Genomic DNA, 12,465 nt, shown 5'->3' with positions numbered 1-12,465 from the left:
AAACAGGTACCTACAACGAAGTTATGTCATTTATTTATAATAATAAACGGGACAGTCCCTTTACAATTATATTACATAAATAATTAATAATTTAATAATACACTATACAAATATTATGTAATACTAATACTAAAGCAGATAATAATATATAATAAAAAATAATTAGATACAAAAGATAGTATTATTATAAATATTATTATTATTATTATTATTAATTTTATCTTTTATTATCTTTATACTCAACACAATTAAAAATATTTTCACGCATTAACTAGGTAAGTGTTATTAATTCCCAGTATACTTTGAAAATACTCACCACTACCGGATACTATTATAATTATTTTTTACCTAAAAATCAGAAATAATGTGATATATACAAGTACTGTGCGTCAATATAGTAATATAGTACATAATGATTAATAATTCATCATTTGCATAGTTCATAAATTATAAATAATGTGGAGTATATCTGATCTTGTTTATAATACGACTGTACGAGTATTAAAATAAGAAATGTAGTTTATATTTGTTTTGTATGGAAACGAAACAAGAGGATGTGTGGGGGCAGTGCAAAAGGATGTTGAGTTAATGCGATCGCTACACGTGAGACGTGAACCTACGTTCGTTAATAGAATAATTACATATTTATATATTATATGCATGAAACGATGAAGCAATACATTTTGTTTTTGTAATCCGAGTCTAGTGATTACGGATGTATATAATTTATTATTAAGTAATTTACAGCATTACCAATATGTTGGTATTTTACATTTGACTGTTGATTTATTAGGATAATTTGCGAAGTTAAAGATTATTATAAGAGCAATATCAAAAAATGTTTCTGAAATTCACAGTGAACTAAAGTTTAATATTTCTTAAATCCCTTTTCGTTTTTTATGCAAATTTAAGATCTATAGATTTTAACGTATTTTATTAAATTGGATCATGCCAATGCAGGAATACTTATATTTTTGTAGTCACAGTAATTTATTTTGGTAATTGGTAAGTAATAGAATAATATTGGATACCTAACAAGGAGTAACGAGTATATACTATTATGTACAATTTATAAAAATGTCGTTTGTCTCTGCAATGTGATGGAAAAAAGAGACAAAGCTAAATCATGTAATGTTGGAGATTTGGTAACATTAGTAATAATAATAATAAAAGAGAAATTATAATAAAAAATAATAATTTCGACCTACACAGTTGCGCACTGTCAGACCACCACGCTAGTATGGTCAATAATTTTTACACTCTTCCAAGTAAATATTATATCTATAATAGCTAAGCGAAAATTAACGATTGTTTATTTTGGGGAGAGTACCTTTAAAGAAAATTTAATAGTATTAGGCTCAAATAAATAAAACCGTCTCACGCGTGTATAACATACTACACACTACGTGGTGCTTGTAAACGAATACGCGACATTTCTATAAACAGCTATGTAAGCACATTTCTATTTGTACAACGCCAATAATAATAATAATAATATAACAATTATAATATGCTAGCTGATTTTTTTAGTACACTTATGACTCAACCAAATCTTGATTGAATAAAAAATTGATTTAAAATTATAAAATATTTGTTTTGTTATTTTTTAAACTTAAATGGTTTTTAAATGAAAATATGAAGGTTATCTTCTTAATATTATATAATTACCTAATACATAATAATTGATCAATAGCTTATTATTAACACTATATAGGCATTTTACGTTCAGATGATCGGAGTAGTGATCAGAGTCATCAATACTTAGTTTTACATATTAGTAAAAGGTAAAAATATATTTTATAATACCTAGGTATTCCTCGTTAAGAAAAATATATCTCGTGTCTGCAAGGAATTAAAACAAAAAAAAATGTCTATCGTTGTATATATTTACTAGGCCATCCATTATTATAACGAAATATCGAATGATGTTTTTATTATAACATTTGATAACAAATTTCACCAAAAAAAAACATCTTACTAATTACAGATAGACTACCAGCCAATAGATATATTGGTTTTATATTTTCAAACCTAGAAAATTTTATTTCATTGCAAAAATAATGGGTAATCGTAAACCGAAAGCAATAATTTCCAATTAGGTATCTAATTTTATCAGAGGTCAAACTGCATGATTACATGACTGGAAAAATTTGTAATTTAATCGAAAACTTTAAAACAACTGGTTTCCAAAAATCCAATGAAAATATGAGTATCTGCCTAAGATCTTACGTTACGAAACAATAACCTTATAAGTATAAATATTAAATAGTTTAATATAATGATTATGGTTTGGGACTTTTCTTGCATTTCTTGTTTGTAGTTTACAATTTTAGAGCAACAAGTCCCGAACCTTAAACATTATAATATTTTTATAAGTAGTACGATCAGCTGGAGGGAGTTATCCGTTTCCGCCAAAATAATATTGGTCGTTTTTGCCATAGCCCTTTTCCGCCAAAAACGAAAAAGGTACGATTCTCGTTTCCGCCAAAAGACATTTCCGTAAAAAAAGTTTGGAAACCAATGGTCTTAATTTTTAAGCAATATATATGTTGTGGTATATATGTATAATATAAAATAGTAATGTCTCCACAGTCCATTAAAATCAACTCTACGTCCTCATTTGAAATCCTCAGCACAATCCATCGGAAAATAATGGAAGAATGGCAACTTTTTTGGGAAAATATTCCCCTTACCAACAAACTGAGAAATACCAAATTACTCGTCAAGAAATTAAACTATCCTCCCGGCACAAAAAGAAAAGACGAAGTAACAATTACTCGAGCCAAAATAAGCCACTCTTTCTTAACCCATGTACATCTCATCAAAAAAGAACCAGCATCCATATGCGATACTTGCAACGTAACTCTATCAATTGAACATATCGTAATCATCTGCCCCAAATTCACTGAAGCACGCAAGATACTCCAAAATCCAGCATCACTCTATCAAGCCTTCAAAGATGAAAACACAGCTGCAACCAGTACATTTTTCCATAATATAAACACTAAATACCCATTGTAAATAGTAACTATAATAATGTAGTAAAATGTATTCCAAAATTTAATGTATACATATATATATATATTCCTTTCTTTTTCTTGTATAAATTTTAACTAAAGTAGGCTAAAAACCTGTGTTGTTGAAGCCTTAATAAACTTTGAAAAAAAAAAAAAAAAAAATAGTAATGTAAAATGTAGGTACCTAATAGGTAGCAATGACATTTGTAAATAATTGCGAAATTGCGAATAGGTACAACAATATATACAGCGATAATCTTCGATAATTGTTGATAATCGTCGATAACGGAAGTAAGTATACACTGAATCATAGTTTATTTATAATTTGCACACAATAATTATCTGACAAATGTTAAATTCTTATATTTCGATTCAGTATCTGTTCTGTTCGACATCAGTTTAACAACAGTTAATACGGTTTTTGAAAATGGAATTTGTTAATATTTTTTGTGACATTTTTAATTATTTAAAAATAACGATATGATTTTTCAAAACTCTATTGAGACTATATTTGACCTATACTTGTATTATAATTTGAATTAGTTAAATATAATGTATTATTATTATCTACTTGTATTATAATTTATAAAAATATTTTTATATGATAAGAATATGTAATATTTGACATTTGTACATGGTTCCCAAATTGACGGAAACGTCTTTTCACAAAAATAAATTTTGGCGGAAACGGGAATCATATCTTTTTCGTTTTTGGCGGAAAAAGGCTATGCCTAAATCAGGGAACCGGTTTTTTGGCGGAAACGGTCGATGTCCCAGCTGGACCAGTATAGCCCGTATAATAGGTACATTATAGAACCCTGGGTCTCTATGTATCTGTCATGTGCATCAGAACTCGGAGATCGGTTTGTGCGCGTATAGAATTCTTTATATCGCGGTATGGAAAAATAACGTAAAAGTATAGCCATATAGGCGTAATAGCTTATATAGGTAAATAGGTACGAAATAGTATTATCACGTACACAAGTGTACAACCGTCAACCCCCGCAAAATATTACAGGTGAAGCACAGACCAGTGTAAAAAACAAAAAATAAAAATAAAATTTTGATACTGCCGCCAACGTCAGCTAATAGCTAATAATTCATTATCACATTTTGTCAATGTGATATACCGTCTTTCTTTGTCATTACAAATTGTTCAAACCTACCTATCTATATATTTCCCAGGCCCCCTGCAGTAACACGTTTTGTTTTCAACATTAGAAAAGATTATGCGTACTTGACATTAATTTAGTATTTATAAAATATAACATTAAATATGATATATATATTTTACATTTGTACAGTATAAAGATAAACTATATAGAGTAGTCAATCTCTCTATCTTAACCTATTACGCTCGACATAATGAATTTACAAATTCCAACTGCGGCGGATTCTAGATTAGAAGTTATTTAGAGTGGAAATAAAAAAAAATCATTTATTTTAACGAAAACGTAGTTTTGTATATTATGGTTGATTTTTTTTTAATCTTAATTTCAATGCGAGTTAGCGAGATAGTAACATATATAATGGCATTGTATACATATTTAAAACAAACAATATTTCTTCATTTAAAATAAATATTTATGATGAAAAAACTGTCTAAAAAATAACCTATTTTGTTTGGTTTATTACAAAATATATCACCAAAGTAATATTATGAATTCGATGTCTGATTGAAAAGTTTAAAAAAAATCATTTGAATACTGACAAATGTAATTCGATGGTTATTACTACTTTAATGACTATCAATGAGAGAGCAGTATGGTACAAAACCTTGCACCTACCTAATATGGTATCAAACGACATAAGTTTCGAACTATAATTATTCTTCTAGTTTTAAAGTAATAAAAAACACTAACACAAATTTTGTAATTTCAAAAATCTTAAATTATGACAGAATATAAAAATAGTAGGCATATACATTTGCACATTAAACTTACTTAAGGAAAAGTTTTGCATTGAAATTTGCAATATTAAATTTAGAGACTGGATTTGATACCTATATAACGGCTTATATTTTAAAACAAGTCTATTTACAATGCAGTAATGCACTACACACAATGCCACAAATAAACATTTAGAAATAATAACAATCATTATGTATTCATTGATGATTTTTGTTTTCAATCCATATTCTTTGTTGCTATATTATATAAATAAATCGATGAACATGTCAAATATTATGTCTGTTAGTTATGGATATAATAGAATGTATTATTCTCGTTTATCAAGCACAGAACACAGTAAATAATATTATTGATTTTTGTACGTCAAAAAGATTGAGTACCTATCAAGTAATTGAAATAGAAAACTGTATCTAAAATTTACAGAAAAACAAAAAATATTTTTTATATTTTCAATTTTCATGAAATTATTTATATTTAAGAAAAACGATACGAATTATTCATTTCAGTATATATAATATAAAAATATCAACAAATAGAAGAAGAGGGACCCTCCCCCCTGTACCATCCCACAATTCAGACACTGCAGAAATCCCTTTAGAAATCGTATTTACAAGTTGGACCATTGTGATTTCCCTTTTTTTTCTATGATAACTTTAAGTGAAAAATTGAAAACATATGGTGGCCCACTTAATCCACATTAACTCATAATGAACATTTTTTGAACTACAAACACTAACTTACTAATCTGTAAACTCCACGTCAAATAAACAAAGACAACAATTGAGTTATTATATTATTTTTATGCCTACTTATCAATGTATTAAGAATACTATTTTCCTTACGAAAAATCCTGAATAACTTTCTAATATTATAGTTACTTCGATCCAACAGAATAATATAAGACAAGTATTCGTTGTGTCATTCATTGTTAACCATATCAAAGTATGAGAATTTGCTATAATTTTAAATGATTAAGTTATTTTTACATTTATTTTTTATTCCAATAAACAATACACAATTGATTTATGCTATCTATTATCGGCGCCTACATACTACATACACAATATACTATATTTGTATATATTTATTCATTATTGTTATTATATTTTATCCTTAAGGCTAAATGCCGGTGGCTAATATCGATTTCTATTATTTTATTACCAATAATTAATTCTGTAGTGATAAAAAACCATGACTGTACAGTTAATTACGTATAAATAATTGTTTTCCTATTCGAATATGTATAACGTATTTCACTGGTGCAACACTATAGCAATACTATTTGAATAATTCTCATTATACATTTTGTAGTCACCTATGTACCTAAATGTATTAAACGTAATTTCATAATTTTTTATACAAACTCAGAAACACTGGCCGGCTAATAAAAATTTATTTTTAAACTGGTAGTGATACTGTGATAGAGAATTTTTACATATCATATATTTTAATGTAATAATGATGTAACTGACATCATTGTGCCCTACTCAATATTGATCAGATTATGTACTATATAGTCTGGCTACAAGGTAAACAGTTTACAAAAGGTTGCTTTTGGTACGAGGGATGAGAAAAACTGCTTTATTATATTTATTTTAAAATATTGAATTTAAGTGTTGAAAAGAAATAAAAAACAAAATGTAGGAATAGTTGTATACATGTATTTTTCAAGACGATAATATCATACTAATTCTTCTCATGCGAGTTATGTTAATTTTTGTACAAATTAATTTTAGTTAATGATTATTGTAACGTCTGAAACGGGTCAGATATTTATACAACATGCAAGTCGAAAATATGTTAACATAAATAAAGACAAATAATAAAATATATTAGACAAAATGAAAAAATTATTAGACTTATACTTTATAAATGGATCAGTAATTATTGTATATATATATATCATTCTATTTCAGAACCCATTTAAATATGAAATCTAAAATGTACCTAATTAATTGTATATCTACTAAATAAACTATATACATTGCAGGTACAACTAAAAATAAAAACGTTTCAATTTAAAGATTTTATGCATATATTATAATATTCCATAATAATTAAAAATATTTTAATTTACTGATACCCACGTTATAAGTGATAATACTGTAATAGTAATAACTAATATTATTAGTCTGGACAATATGGAGTGAAAGTGAGAGGTTCTTGGGTCTGAAAATGATCAAGACATTATCAATTTATGCCAATTATTGTAAAGCTAAGTATCCATAGTTTTGGTGTTTTTTTTTTAAATTGTATAAATTATGATTTTGGAAATATTTTAAGAACATATAATCTAAGCTAGGATATTTAAATAGGTGATCGTAAAGGTATTGTATTTATGAGAAACTAGTGAAGAAACATCGTGCTGGTATTATGTAATGAAACATATTTAATGTAACTAAATTAAAAAAATAATAAATGTAAATTAAAAATTAAAAATTAAGACCAAATTTACATAAAATTTAATTTAATATGATAACACAATTAAATGAAATTGCCTTTCAGTTTCTTTAAAAAAGTAAAAAAAAAATTAATTTATATACCTACATTTATTGATAATAATTTATTCTAACACTTACTTTATAAAGATTAGTGTTGAATTTGATTGATTTATAAAATTGATTAAAAATTTTTTGCTTAACTAGTACATATTGATATATTCTACATTAAAAAAAAATATTAAAATTTATTTGTTATTTAAGTGTTTGTTTACACTTTTGTTTACCTACACATTTATTTACCACACTATTTTAGTTTTCTCAAGGACTATGTAATGATAATAATAATATCAATGAACTCATAAAATTAAATACATTATACTATAACTACGGCAAATTTAATTTAGAGAAGGAGATTAGTGAAATCTCAATATTGTCAATTAGCGAGAGCAATTTATTTGTTTAATGCATACAATTTAACGTAGGTTTACGATAAAATAAATTATATTTCATAAAAACAAATTTAGTTTTATTAATACAACTTTTGGAGAAATTTAATCCAGAAATTTAATATAAAAATATTCAATGTATTAATGATAATATAAGTAATTATATAATGCTTCTTTTAAAGACCAACGGGTTCCATAATAATGTCAAAATGTTTGTAAATTATTGTTAACCTTAATAGACTAACATAACTTGACGAATATCACGTTCTCTTAAAAGTCACATACTACGATAAAATACATCTAAATTCACAGAAAGTTTTACTTCATATTGTTTAGTTTAAAACCTTATTAAATTATATGACGGAGTCAGAGAAGCAATAACATAAGATTTTATTACTTTGTGTTTGAATGTGACGAATTATTAAAATAAATACAATTTATAATCTCGTATTGCAGTAAAAAAAAATTATATTTATTCAAAAGACAGGTAACAACAATATGTTTAGATCCGTGTATTGGTGTGTAATATATCATTCGTAGCAAGATCGGCTTATTATATTATACGTAGACCTTAGTGCGACGAAAAACCAAAACTGGTTGCATTATTCACCCGTTGCATTCCATGAAACGATATCTCATTTTTTATTCAAATTTATGAACACTCCCGCCATGCTACACAGACTATAAACTCTGAAAATATACCTATATAGTTCCATGCATCATCGAATTAGACTACAAAAAACAGATCTCTATAATATCTATGAGTGAGTCATTATGTAGAAGTGTAGACTGTAGAAGTTATTACACTCATATAATATTATTAATCAGCTAATAAAATGTTTTCATGCAACGCAATATAACTATATAATTTTTAACTTCTAGGTACCTAGTAAAATCGTTATTTTATATACTTATCTGCACGTTTTTAAACTTTTTACATGCTAAGATTTTAAAAGTTAATAACCAACATTAAAAATGTGTAATTGGCGTTACGATTACTTATTCCGTGACAGTCAAACGATATGTTTAAACATTATACATAATATCTATAAATTAAAATTACTTCTTCATAAAATAATTATTGCAAATTAATGACATAGTAAGGTTATCATTTATAACACAACATCATACAATATCGTACAATATGCAATGTTCTTTTGGAAATTATTATAGCTGAGATTTTATTTTATTGTTTTTTTTTAATCCTTTAAAACGTATATGTATTTTTAAGATACCATGATGTGATTTTTAGTAATGATATAAAAAGACGGGACGAACCTAAATGTTGTTATGGATTATCCATATAGGATTATCATGTCTTCACATTATGGTTATTTATTATAAACCCTTAAAAAACAAATCAGAAATATTTATGACAGTTTAGCATGAAAAAAAACTGGCTATATGATGTTAGCGAGACTATTATGTATACAAGAAATGACTCATCTAGTTATCTGTTGTTCACAATTTAGAATTTTATAAAGATCACAAAATTGAGTATAATATAAATGTTATATTATTTGTTTAAATAAAAAAAAACACTATGATTTGGATTAACTGAGAATAAAGAATTATAATATCTATTCACATAACAATTATTAATAATGATATATAACTTAACGCATGAACCAACAACGAAATGGTTATAATAATAATAATAATCATAATATAATAATACCTTTTTAATATAAGTTCCAATATGTTAATAGGTCTTATCTATTAATTTGTATGAAGAAGCACGTTTAACAACAATTAAATATAAGTTCATGTTGTTAATTGAAAATCCAATTGTTATAAATCACGGATTGATCATTATGTTATAACATGTTAATAAAAAAAAAAAACACAAACTAATATCATATAATATATGGTTAAGTTAAAGCGACATAATAGGATCATGCAATACTTCTAATATACCTGACTCGCAGGGATCGGTTATTCGATTTCGTTCAGTAAATTTCAAAAAATAATACAAAACAATTTAAAAAAAAAAGAAAAGATTTAATAGCATTTGAATGATGAATTATGATAAAATATTAGTAAATATTCGCGCAGCGTATGACCACCGTCTGGTGAAGCACTATGGATACTAACCGGTGTGTCTGGAAACGTCGGCGGAGCGGATTACGCGATCGCCGTCCTTCGCAAGCCTACTCCTACGGGGCTCTCAGCGTCAGTCCGGAGGTGGTTATACGAGCCTATATATATTGTATTGTATATTATTTTTTATGTACCTATAATTTCTATACACACACACACATAAATAAATTTATATATATAATATGTGTGTATGTATAATGTTATGTTGTGCTATTATATATATACTATGTAGATACACTGTTCTCTTATCAGACGACGAATCCCACTGCATTCCAAGTGGCCGACTCAGGACAATATTTCTGCCTCAGCGATCGCAACAAAAAGTCACCCTCTATAATCTATACATCGTGTGGTGAACATCGCAGTGGTAGGTACACCAATAATCGATTACAAAAATCGATCTCGGTGTAGAATGATCACCGCACACTAAACAAATACAATATTTTAAGGTCATTCATAATAATGTTTATAAAATATAATTTTATCGGGTAGCTATAACCTACAGGCACATTTTTAGTTTTATTGTGTTAAATATAGTATTCACATGCCATTTTGTTATTATGCGCATTTTGGGTATGTACCTATATGATATGATTTTAAAATGTTAACATTATAACACATTTACACACTAGATGGGTTTCGATGCTTATTCTCCCCCATCCTTACTATATCGCTCACTGCATAACATGTTTTTTATGCAACATTTATGATGTAATATTTTACTAAAAGCTAAATATTACCCGGCGTTGCCCGAGAAAAAATTGTGATTGTTCAACTCCTTTTGGTATAACTCGTTGTGGAAGCTATGTCTTTTTAAGTTGAAAACTATAAAGTATAAATCATATATTCATATTATATTACAATTTATAATCATCTAGCTCAGCGTTGTCCGTGAGACCACGTGTAGATTGCGGACCCCTCGAAGTGCATACGTAAGTGTACAATTTCTATCTCTTAGGTTTCAAAGTTATACCAAATTTGTCGTTTTTATTAAATCAAACCTGATGATAGGAGCAACTACTTGAGACGTCAACATGATATTTCAAAACCGATGGCACCCCGCATTTATGAACAAAACAAAAGTTTCAATTTCCCCCGTGAATCTCAAGTTTCCGGTTTGACTACCCCTTTAACATCAAAATTATTTTTAATATTTTCTTATTGCACGCTTAGACTATAATACAAACATATCTTGAACATTTTAAGTCACTAGCTATGATAGTTGAGTTTTTATTTCGTAATCATAGGTAAACTTATTTAATATAACCCATACTACCCCCCCCCCCCCACTATAAAAAAAATTGAAATTCTTATGTACGTCACTGAGCCTCGCTTTCATCCTCCCTATGAACGTTTTTCATGACAGAATTTATAGATAATATATTGTACATACTATAATGTACATGAATATAAGTAGGTACCTACCTGTAGCCTATAGGTTACCAGAAAAAAATGTTTATAATAATGAGTACCTAATAATAATAAAATTAAAGTAATTTTCTTCGCTCTATATGGCGTAAATCTATGTGCAAAAAAGCTAGACAAGATACTATAGAGATCGGGCGTCCATTCAAGGGCGTCTGAAAACTTATTAGTGGAAGGGAAATGATAATATGTTATTGTATATTATATTAGTGCCATATAGATAGACTACTTTTGAGAGTAAATTAAGATGAATGTTTTAAACATTTTTTCCCAGTCATTCAGAAAATGTCAGTAGGCACCTACTTATTTTATTTTATAAAAATCTTTTGTTTGAAACTCTATAAGGTAAAAATCCCGTTGAGCTATATACCTACCAGGAATATTAGAAGTGTAAAGGGGCAAATGCCTCCTATAGTGTGAGCTACTTGTCATCATCTCAGTCTTCTACAGATGTTACATGTGTCTTGCGTATTACATTTGATACAACCGATCACCTCGACGTATATTAACAGCAGTGGTGTAAGATGTGATAGTGTTAAAATATGTACTATTGACTATTATGCGATTACATTTAAAAGCAATGATGAACCATCTCATTAAAAAAAAAAAAAAAACAGTACTGTACAGACCTATAAATTTACTTATATGATTATATCATTCATATTATTGTGATTTTTTTTTAAACTCCACAAAAGTAATTAATATCCAAAGATTTTGATAATTTAATGAATTATTTGTGTCAAACTTCAAAGTAGTGCTTAAAATGCAATACTAAAAATTAAGTATATTAAAATATTATGTAGAAATACATTTTTTTTTTAAACCGCAGAAATTCAAATTTAAACTCTCTAAATAGGAACAAAAATGTTGATGAGGTAATTAAATATTTGAGATTTTTAAATATAAAGATTGCAATAATATAATAGTTATCCTGTTTCTCATTGTATTCAACTTTTAGGTATTCGTTACTAAAAATCAATTTTTAACATTTAAAATTAAAAAAATTCACTGTTAAGTAAAATTTTCGATTGTAAACATAACCAAAACGCCAAACCCTGTTTTCAGTAAATTTACTTGTATTTTTTTAAATCTTCTGGGTTTAAAATTCTAGATCTTTTTGATATGA

The 12,465-nt window shown here is 27.0% G+C and overlaps 1 protein-coding gene across 4 annotated transcripts in view; it reads right to left on the bottom strand.

Moving 5' to 3' along the window:
- LOC107164983 (uncharacterized) overlaps window positions 1-9,894 on the bottom strand; it is a 48,472-nt gene extending 38,578 nt beyond the window's left edge. For 3 of the 4 annotated variants that reach the window (XM_015513025.2, XM_015513027.2, XM_015513028.2), the window contains exon 1: window positions 9,732-9,894. The gene's annotated coding sequence lies outside the window, so the exon portion shown is untranslated. Of the gene's footprint in view, window positions 1-9,492; window positions 9,537-9,731 lie in introns of those variants that run through there. The other variant, XM_015513026.2, reaches the window with a different exon arrangement.
- Window positions 9,895-12,465: the final 2,571 nt, after the last annotated feature.

This window comes from Diuraphis noxia, unplaced genomic scaffold (genome assembly GCF_037042655.1).
Source record: "Diuraphis noxia isolate RWA-SAM2 unplaced genomic scaffold, SU_Dnox_SAM2 contig0004, whole genome shotgun sequence".
NCBI classification, from domain to species: Eukaryota; Metazoa; Arthropoda; class Insecta; order Hemiptera; family Aphididae; genus Diuraphis; species Diuraphis noxia.
This window is presented reverse-complemented; position numbering and strand designations above follow the sequence as displayed.